The sequence below is a fragment of the Ornithorhynchus anatinus genome, chromosome 11 (assembly GCF_004115215.2).
Source record: "Ornithorhynchus anatinus isolate Pmale09 chromosome 11, mOrnAna1.pri.v4, whole genome shotgun sequence".
Classification (NCBI taxonomy): Eukaryota; Metazoa; Chordata; class Mammalia; order Monotremata; family Ornithorhynchidae; genus Ornithorhynchus; species Ornithorhynchus anatinus.
Genome location: NC_041738.1, coordinates 774882 through 785789, shown reverse-complemented (window position 1 = coordinate 785789; position 10908 = coordinate 774882).

Below are 10908 nucleotides of genomic sequence, written 5' to 3'. Positions count from 1 at the left end.
CATTCTAGGCAGACCCTTCCCCCCAATCCCCCCACCCCCCGCGTCAGCCTCATGAATATTTAAACGTCTCCAATCTGGACCCAATCACCCACCAGCTTCTCTACCGCACTGAGGAGATGGGGAGGGGGCGCAGGGAGATTGCTGCGGACGCATGGATGGATGGACGGACAGACGTTGTAGGTGGGGAGAGGGTGCGGTGTGGTGGAAAGGAGGGGGAGCCCTGACCGACTCCATTTTTCAAGGAAAGGAGTCCCGCTCCTTCAAAGCTGCCATTGGCAGCAGCTAGTATGGGTCCGGTTTGGTCTTGGGGTCTGAGAAAGGAGCTCGGGCCTTGGGTTGTGCCCCGGGGCCAGGCCCAGGCAGGCGGCAGGCGGTGCGCATCTCTGCAGGACAAAGAGTATGACTGGTTCCAGCCAGAGCAGGAAGCTGAGCACCCACCTTGACCACACGCATTCCCAGGCAGCTCTCACTTGCCTGGGAGCCCCGGGAACCTGCGAACTGTTCTGCTGTGGAGGTGTGGACACCCCAGACGTCAACGGGCTCCCGCGGTCGGTCGCACTGCCATGTTCTCTCCATGGTGTAGGCCCAGCCTTGGCTCACATTGTGAGTTGAGCGACTGCCCAGTGGGCCTGATGCCCAGTGGGCCAGGATGCCCAGCGGGTTGGGATGCCCAGAGGGTCGGGATGGCCCACCGGCCCAGAGCCCAGAATCCTCCAAGAAGCCTCCTCACCCCGTCTCCTTTGTGGTTTCAGGGCCTGGGGTTGCTGGGATGGAGCGGTAAGCCACCCACTGTCCCTCCGATAAGAGGGACAAGGGGGGCACCAGCTGGACCTCATTTTCCCCTTGAAGCTCAGGATCTCTTCCCCCGGGAACATTAAGAGGAAAGACATTTCCCGTAATGCTCTCTAGGTGTCTTCTGCACCCCAGACCGGGCAAGAGTGGCAACATATACCCTTGGTCCACCACTGGGGCCTCCAGGTGAGAGGATGAGGGTGGGACTGCTACCCTCTCCTCTGTCGCCCTCTTCCCTGCCTTCCCGCCCTATCCCCTCCCCTGTCTCCCACCCCTTTCCTGTCCCTCACCCCTTAACATCTGGTTCTGTACAGGAGGGACAGTCCACTGACCAGCTGGTCTCTCCCCTGGAGGGGAAGGTCACAACATCATTCCAGCATTGCAGCTCTCATTGCTAAGTGCCACGGTTCAGAAGCAGGACCTGTGTTCATAGGGGCCCAGGAGGGGGCGCGACCACTCTGGCATGGGAAGGAGGGTGCCTGGGGATCCCCCAGGAGACAGGTTCTGAGTTGTATAGGTTTCCTCCAGAGGCCCTGTATGATGTCATTTTGTTCTGTTTTTTCATCCCTGGGGTCTGGCAGTGACTTCCTGTGGCCCCAGCCCCTGATAACCCACCCCCACCCCTGCCACCGACATCTGATCCATGAGGTTCCACCCACCTCCCACCCTGGGCCCAGGGCCGCTGGGACCATCGTGGGAAAGGACATGTCCTGTGATAGGCTAAGATTCCCCAGCTCTGGTTTTGGTGGCCCTGGGCTAGCTAGGTCAAAGGTCCCATGGCCCTGGCTGGCCAAGGAGAAGCTCACAGCCCCACTGTCCATTCCACTGTCCTAGATGGCTTGGAGCTACCTCACAGGCCTGCAGGCTCCATCTCGGTCCTCTGTGATCTGGCCTGGCCCCACTCCTCATCCATCTGACACCCTTCCATCTGAGGGGGCTGGAACCTGCAGACATTCCGACCTCGATTGAAGCCGCCCACACAGGAGGCCTGCACAGAGCACAGAGCTGAGAGTCAGGAGCGCCTGGTTTGAACTCCACTTTGCCCCTGGCTGTCTTTATAACCTTGGTCAGACATCTACCCTCTCTGGGCTTCAGTTTCCTCCTCTATGAAATAGGGATAAGATCCTTGCTCCCCATCCTCTCACACCGGGAGATGGATGAGTGACAGGGACTTTTCCTGTCTAACAACAAATCAATCTGGGGAATTTACTGAGCACTTACTGTGGGTAGACCACTGTACTGAGCACTTTGCAATCTACTGCTTGCAGAACACTGTTCCGAGTGCTTGGGAAAGGACAATAGAGTTAGTACACATGATCCTTGTCCTCAAGGGGTTTCCAGTCTGCTGTGTGCAGAGCACTGTTCTGAGTGCATGGTAGACTACTATAGAGTTGGTAGACACAGTTTCTGCCCTCAACAAATTTATGTTCTAGTCCGGAGACAATCAATGAAGCAGTGAGGTCTAATGGGTAGAGCATGGGTCTGGATATCAGAAGGACCTGGGTTCTAATCCTAGCTCTGTCACTTGTCTCCTGTGTGACCTTGGGGAAGTCACTTAACTTCTCTGTGCCTCAGTTATCTCATCTGTACAATAGGGATTAATACTGTAAGCCCCATGTGCGACGTGGACCATAGCCAACCTAATTAGCCTGTAGCTACCCCAGCGGTTATGTGTGTACCTAGCACATAGTAAGTGCTTAACAAATACCAAAATAAAATAAAATAAATTACAGATAGGGGGAGGAGTGAAGTATGAGGTTATGTTCACAAGTGCTGTGAAGCTGGGGGTGGGGTGAGTACCAAAGAGCTTAGAGGATACAGGCCCAGGTGAATAGATAATGCAGAAGGGACCAGGTGGGAGCTGAGAAACTTGTCAGGGGAGGATTACTGGTGGAGCTGTGATTTCAGTAGGGCTCTGAAGATGGGGAGAGTGGCAGTCTGAAGGAAATGAAAGGGGAGGGAGTTCCAGGGTGGAGGGCAAGTGTGAGCAAGGGGTGGATGGAAAGAGGCTTGGAACTTTCTCCCCCTTCATATCACCAGACCATCACTCTCCTCATCTTCAAAGCCTTATTAAAATCGTATCTTTTTCAAGAGGCCTTCCCCAACTAAGCCCTTTCCCTCCTACTCCCTCTCCCTTCTACATCACCCTTGCACTTGGATTCGCACTATTTATTTACCCCACCCTCAGTCCCAGAGCACTTAGGTCCATACCTGTAATTGATTTGAATAGTCTGTTTACCCCTCTAGATCGTAAGCTCCTTGTGGACAGGGACATGTCTATATGGCTATATGATACTCTCCCAAGCACTTAGTACACAGTCAATAAAAATGATTGATTGATTGGTGTTACAGGCTTGGAGTGTGCAGCTTGGGCTATAGTCAGGAAGGAACAAGGCTAGGTAGGAGGGATAGAGTTGATTGTGTACCTTAAAATTGGTGATGAGCAGTTTCTTTTTGATGTAAAGGTGATTAGGCAACTACTGGAGGTTTGTGAAGAGTGGGGAGCTGTGAATTCAATGGTTTTTCAGAAGAATGACCTGGGCAATGGAATGAACTGTGGACCAGAAAGGAGAGAGGCTGGAGGCAAGGAGGTTAGCAAGGAGGCTGATGCGGTAGTCGAGGAGGGATATGACAAGTGCTTGGACCAGCATGGTGGCAGTTTGGATGGAGAGGAAGGAGCAACTGACAGGATTTGGTGACTGACTGAAAATGAGGGTTGAAGGGGAGAGATGAGTCAAAGACACTGCCAAGATTGCCGGCTGATTATCTAATCATTAATATGATTATCTTACACCTACCTTGGTGCTTAGTGCAGTGCTTGGCATAGAGTAGGCACAGGATAGATACCAAGATTAGCTGCTCCTGATGGTACCCCACCCTGGCCATCGCTGTGCCCATCTTGCTGTGGGGAGGGGATGGTAGCCATCGGAGCTTCCTGTGCTCCTCCCTGTCATTATTTGCAGTCATTAACCAGCTGGAACAATAGCCACATTTTCCCTGCAAAATGTAATGGATCTGCCCATCAACCAATCAAGATCAGTCATTTTCACTGAAAGCTTACTGTGTGCAGAACACTGTGCTATGTGCTTAGAACAGTAAAATACAATAGAGGTGGATGTGATCCCCGCCCACACGGAGCTTTCAGTCTACAGGGGGAGACTGACATTAATTGCAAAAAGAGGAAATGGGAAGATATAAGGATAGGGACATAAATGCTGTGGGGCTGAGGTGAGTGAGTGCTGTGGGGCTGGAAGAAGCGGGAGAAAGAATAAGGCCATTACTGGCAGGCATGGTGAGATGAGAGAGTGGCAGTCGCTGAACACATAATAAGGCTGAGGAGAGGTGTAAGTGCGTAAGTGGTAAGGGAGGCTTGGGTTGACGTAACTTGGGTGTTGGGAACCAGCAGAGAAGTTTCCTGGAGGAAGTGGGATTTTCTGAAGTTGAGAGAGAGCTCATTCATTCATTTATTCATTCTTTCAATCGTATTTATTAAGCACTTACTGTGTGCCAAGCATTGTACTAAGCACTTGGGAGAGTACAATATAACAGACACATTTCCTGCCCACAGTGAGCTTACAGTCTAGACAGGGAGACACATTAATGTAAATAAATAAAATTACAGTGATGTACATAGGTGCTATGGGTTCGGGGGGGCGAATAAAGGGAGCAAGTCAGGGTGACGCAGAAGGGAGTGGGAGAAGAGGAAAGGAGGGCTTAGTCAGGGAAGGCCTCTTGGAGGAAATGTGTCTCCAATAAGGTTTTGAAGAGGGGAGAGTAATTGTCTGTTAGATATGCAGAGGGAGGGCATTCCAGGCCAGAGGCCGAATGTGGGCGGGGAATGTGGGTGAGGAGTTGGCAGTGAGATAGACGAGATCGAGATCAAGGTACAGTGAGAGCTGTGGCCCTGCAGGCTTGAGATGGAGAACAGGGAAGAGTCCGAAGATGGTGAAAGGACGAGCACGAGGGGTCAGAGGCGGGAGAGTGGAGGGTGAAAGGGAACTTGGGAGGAGGGTCGGGAGCAAGGAGGTGGCAGCAGTGAGGAGGGCCAGGAGGTGGACGATGCAGGAACCTGATGGAGTAGAGTCTAGAAGCTGATGATCAGGGATTTCTTCTGGGTGTGGAGGGGGCTGGGTGGCCGGGAGAGGTTTCAGATGCCGAGTGATGCCTTTAGAGTGCTCCTTTAGGAAGCTGATCTGGTCAGTAGCGAGGAATGTGGACTGAAAAGGAGAGAAGCTGGAGGCCGGCAGCCCTTTGAGGAGGCCGTTACAGTGGTGTGCACGGGAGGTAGCTGGGGCTTAGGCAAGGTGAGGGCCATAAGGGGGGAAAGGAGTGATGGGTCCAGAAAAGTGGATTCCTCTAGTTCCTAGGACTGACCCAGCCAGAGAGGCCTCATGGACATTTTCTGGACCAGGGCTACTGCTCCTCCAGGCACTACCCAAGGCCTTCTGCCTGCCCACCTTCTCTGTCATCATCCAAGTGACTGTGCCTTGTCTGCCACCCAGCCACCCCCTTGCCCCACAACAGGGATCAAAGAGGACCCAGGAAAGCAAGGGGATGGGGGCCAAGGTGCTGATTGGCAGGGTGCCACCTGTAAGCCTAGGGAAATAACCCCTGGGGGCCCTTTCCCACTGAGACGCCACAAGAGGAGGGTAGGCGGGTGTTGGAGCTGTGGTTCGAGCAGTGGCCAGGGCCAGGGCTAGGAATGTGGTCAGGCCGTGGCTGGGACCATCGCTAGGGCTGTGGCTAGGGTGAGGCTAGGGTTGTGACTAGAGCCATGGGGACACGAAGGCAATGATTGGGCTCTGGTTGGGGTGGCTGAGTGGGGTGAGCCCTGGAGAGACTCTGAACTGGAAGGCAGAGGAAGAGACCCGCTCCCCAGCGCGACAACTCCAATGGGACTCCGCCATCACCTCCTGCCACCCCTAATCCTGTGGAGACCGTAATGATGTAATGTTTGCCAGCGGCAGTGTCTCCACGGGCGGACAGAGCAGACAGGTTGACTGGCTGATCTGACTGGGATGAAAATAGGCCTCAGATTTCAGTCTAATTACCACTGGGACCGCTGTGCCAGGGTGAGGGAGGGAAAGCAGAGGAGGGAGGAAGAGGGCGGGGCAGGTTGGGGGGAGAGCAGAGGAGGGAAAGGGGAGAAACGGGCCACGACGGGCACCTGTTTCTCTTTCCGGCCCGACCCTCACACTAGCAGGGGCTGCTTACCAATCTGGTTTGGCCCCCACCTCCAGTAATGTGTGGGTGTGTGTGTGCACAACACATGCAGATGTGATGTGTAGGTGGGCATGTGACTCTGTGGGTATATGTTCATGTGTGTGTGTCCTGTCTCTTGGTGTGTACAAGAAGGAGAAGCAGCACAGTCTACTGGAAAGGTGCTGGGCCTGGGAGTCAAGGGACCTAGGTTCTAATCCCAGCTCTACCACTTGTCTGGTCTGTGACCTTAGGCAAGTCACTTCACTTCTCTGTGCCTCAGTTTCCTCATCTGTAAAAAGGAGGATTCAATACCTGTTCTCCCTTTTCCTTAGACTCCAAGCCCGAGGTGGTACAGTGACTGAGCCTGACCTGATTATCTTGTATCTGCCCCAGCACATAGTACAGTGCTTGGCACAGAGTAAGCTCTTAATGAATATTATTATTTTATTATTAATAAGAAGAGAGGGAGGGCTAGGCAATCAGAGACTGAATGGAGAGAGCGAGTGGTAAAGAAAGAGAGGAAAAGGGGGAACCGGAAGAGGGAAGGGAGAGCAGGGGGGTGAGAATGTGGGCTGGAGGGGTAGCACAAGCCCTTGGGGGAAATGGCCATTTTCAGAAAGAAGGGATCTCTTTTCGTTTCCCACAGGCCAGAGGGTCTCTGCTTTCAATTGGAGCTGCTCTCGGGCCCTGCTGAGCTGGTTGCACAGATGCCTCCTAATGGCAGAGATGGAGTTAATCTGGGGAGCAGAGTATTCCTCATGCAACACTCTGTGTTACATACAGTGCTCAGTAGGGGCTTAGTACAACACTCTGCCCTTAATAGAGGCTCCTTACAGTGCTCTGTACTTGGTAGGGGCTCAGTACAGTGTTCTACCATCAGTAGGGGTTTAGTAGAGCGCTCTGCACTTGCATGAATTATTGTTCTCAGTCCAGTCCCTCCCCATTCACCTCTTCCTCTTCACAGTGGATGGGCCAAGGACTGCCAGACTCACAGTGATGGGGGGAGGGTTCTCTGGGGATCCCCCATGAAGGGAGCAAGAAAGAGAAGGGAACAGGTCTTCCCCAATGGCAGTTAGCTGACAGAATTCATTTCCACAGGAAGTGGTGGAGAAGTTATCAATAGGTTCAAGAAGGGCTTGGATAATTCAGGCACAAGAGACCCATAATGGGTGGTTAGACGAATCAGGTCAGAGATGTTGGAAGGCTTGGAAGCATTTAAATAAATTCAAAGGGCCTTGCTGGGGGATCGGGCCACGGGGGAGAGTTTCAGTGTTCGGTGATCCGTGCTGGGTTACTGGGGGAAGAGTCAGGGATAATAATAATAATAATTATGGTATTTAAGCACTTACTATGTGACAGACACTGTACTAAGCGCTGGGGTGGTTACAAGAAAATTGGATGGACACATGCCCTATCCCACATTAGGCTCACAATCTCAATCATCATTTTACAGATGAGGTAACTGAGGCCCAGAGTAGGGAAGTGACTTGCCCAAGGTCACATGGCAGTCAATGGCGGAGCCAGCATTAGAACCCCTAACCTTCCTACTCCCAGGCCCATGCTCTATCCACCACACCAGGATGGTGGATGGTGCATGCAGAGTCAATGGGGGAGAGTCGGGGATGGAGAGGGGAGAGTTGGGGATGTTGGACAGCCCGAGTTGGGTCACAAGGGAGAGTCAGAGATGGAGGGGGAGACTCAGATGTGTTGGACAGTCTGTGCTGGGTCACTGGGGAGAGCCAGGGATGGACAGGAGAGAGTCGGGGGTAATGGAGGGTCCAGCCTGCTGCCGCTGACACTGACAGCTCTCTTAGAACCCTGCTCCCCTCTCAACTTCTCCCAGGGAATTCCAGCTCAGTTTTGAGGACGGAGGCCAGACTGAGTGAGGCAGGGCAGCTGCCTGCCTGGGGGCATGGGCCCCGACCTCTGACCCCACACCTCTCTACCCATCAATGCCCCAGTGGACTGATGACACCGAGTGCAGCTGCGCCTCCAGCCCCGCGGATGCGCCTGTAGGCTGTAGCCTGTAGCCTGTAGGCTGGGGGGTTGGGGGGTGGGGGGCAAGAGGGAACAGAGTGTGAGGGAGGAGAGCCAAGCTCCCTCCTGCACTCGCACCTCTGGGACTAAAACGACAGGCCCCGCCCCAGGCCGGCCCCTCCCGCCCGACACGGGGGTGAGAGATGGGCCGCACCCGCCAGGCTACCAGCAGGGCCACGGCCGCCCTGCCCACGTATCCACAGAGACCGGAAGGCTCAGCACAGGCCCTGCATCACCAACCTGTTGCCACGGAAACAGGAGGATGCGAGGAAAATTCTCAATGACATTCAGTCTCAAGGCAGAGCCCTGGAAAGGACTGCCGGCAGGAAGTGGAGGTGCCTGTCCGTGGATGCTGCTGGACCAACTCCATTGTGGCCGCTGCCGGGTGGAGGCGGGGGGAAGGGGGTGTATGTGTGGAGAGGGCACCTGGGAGGAGCCGGGAAACCCGGGGGTGGGGAAGCTGAGGGACTGGGCGGGGCAGGAGAGGGAGGAGGAATGGGAGGAGGGGAAGGGAGAGGGAGGAGGAGGAAGAACAAAGGAGGAGAGGAGGAGGAGGAGGTGGGGGAGAGAGGAGGGAAAGGAGAGAGTGAGGGCGGGGGGGTGGAGAGGAAGAGAAGGAAGTGGACGAGGAGGAAGAGCAGAAGATGGAGGGGGCATGGGTGGAGCAGAGGCTCTGGGTGTCTCGTGGAGGAAGAGGTATCTGTGGGAACAGTATCTAGGCCACAGGTCAAGCCGGGTACCCTCTCCCCCCGCCCCGAACCAGCAATCCCTCCCAGGCCAGGTCCCTGGCCAGGAGCACACAGACGCTTCAAGCCCCATCTGCACCCCTGGAGTCTCAGACCCGCCCCCCCCCCAACTTGACAGATCTCTACCATGGGGCCGTGGCTGCTGTTTCCATGGTGATGCCACATCCAGCACCGACGGCCTCTTGGCTCTCGCCGCCTCTCACCGGCCCAGGCTCCGAAAACAGAGGGGGCTGTGGACCCCTCTTGGCACGTATCCCACACTGAGAACAGCTCTCGGTCGATCGCTTGATCGATGGATCAATGGAGAGATCTAGTTGGGTGGGTGGCGGCCTGGGGCTGGTGTTCTGCAGCAATGTCTCAGGGGCCCAGCTCTCACCCAGGGGCTGCTGGGCTGGGATTCTCTGAGCCTCAGTTTCTTCACCAGTCCCGTGGTGCCAGGACTGCTGAGGAGATACGACAGGATCAGGACAGTGGAGGCACTGACCCAAGATCTCATCCTTGTGTTTGGCCATCTCAGGTCCTCTGCTTGTTGTCAGAAGGGTGTCTTCCCCTCCCATTCTCCAAGAGCATCTAGAAGACAGTCTGGGAGGTCAGAGATTTTGGACTTGGGACATTCTTGTGACAGCAGCTCCTTGAGGCCAGAGAGGAGCTTCTGGAGGGCATCTCCCACAGTGTAGATGCCCAGTACAGTGTTCTGCATACCATACTTACTGTGGCATTTCTAAAACACTTATTAATATCTATTGATAATTATAATAATTAGAATGTATTAATAATTAGCATGTCCCAAACAGAGCTCCTTATCTCCCCTCCCAAACCCTGTCCTCCCTCTGACTTTCCCATCACTGTAGACGGCACCACCATCCTCCCTGTCTCAAAAGCCCTTAACCTTAGCGTTATCCTTGACTCCTCTCTGTTTTTCAACCCACATATTCAATCCATCACTGAATCCTGTTGGTCCCACCTTCACAACATCGCTAAAATCTGATCTTTCCTCTCCATCCAAACTGCTACCACGTTAATGCAATCACTCATCCTATCCTGCCTGGATTACTGCATCAGCCTCCTTGCTGACCTCCCAGCCTCCTGCCTCTCCCCACTCCAGTTCCCACTTCACTCTGCTCCCCAGATCATTTTTCTACAAGAACGTTTAGGATATGTCACCCCGCTCCTCAAAAAACTACAGTGGTTGTGCATTCACCTTAGCATCAAACAAAACTCCTCACTATTGGCTTTAAAGGATTCCACCACCTACCTCCCTCCTACCTTACCTCACTTCTCTCCTACAACCCAGCTTGCACACTTCGCTCCTCTAGTGCTAACCTTTTCGCTATACCTCAATCTCTCCTTTCTTGCGACTGCACCTTGCCCACATCCTGCCTCTGGCCTGGAATGCCCTCCCTCCTCAAATCCTGCGGACAATTACTTTCCCCCGCTTCAAAGGCTTATTGAAGGCACATTTCCTCCAAGAGGCCTTCCCGTACTAATCCCCACTTTTCCTCATCTCCCACTCCGTTCTGCATCGCCCTGACTTGCTCTCTTTGCCCTCCCCACCTCCCAGCTGCACAACATTTATGTACGCATTTGTAATTTTATTTATTTGTACTGCTGTCTGCCTCCCTCCCCCTATGCTGTAAGCTCTTTGTAGACAGGGAATGTGACTGTTTGTTTATGGTTGTATTGTACTCTCTCAAGCACTTAGCACAGTGCTCTGCACACAGTAAGCACTCAATATATATTACTGAATTAATTAATTAATTAATAATTACAAAAATTATAATAATTGTAGTATTCATTAAGTGCTTACTGTGTGCCAAGCACTGTCCTAGGTGCTGGGGTAAATACAAGTTTATCAGGTTGGCTACAGTCCTTTTCCCTCATGGGGCTCGCAATTTCAATTCCCATTATACAGGTGAGGTAACTGAGGCCCAGAGAAGTGAAGTGACTTGCCCAAGGTCACATAGCAGACAAGTGGCAGGGTCAAGATTAGAATCCATGACTTTCTGACTCCCAGGCCCATGTGCTATCCACTGACCATGCTGCTTCACTTACAACAAGCCAAGAGGTGTACTAAGTGCTGGCATAGATAGAAGATATTCAAGTTGGTCACAGTCCCTGTCCCACATGAGGC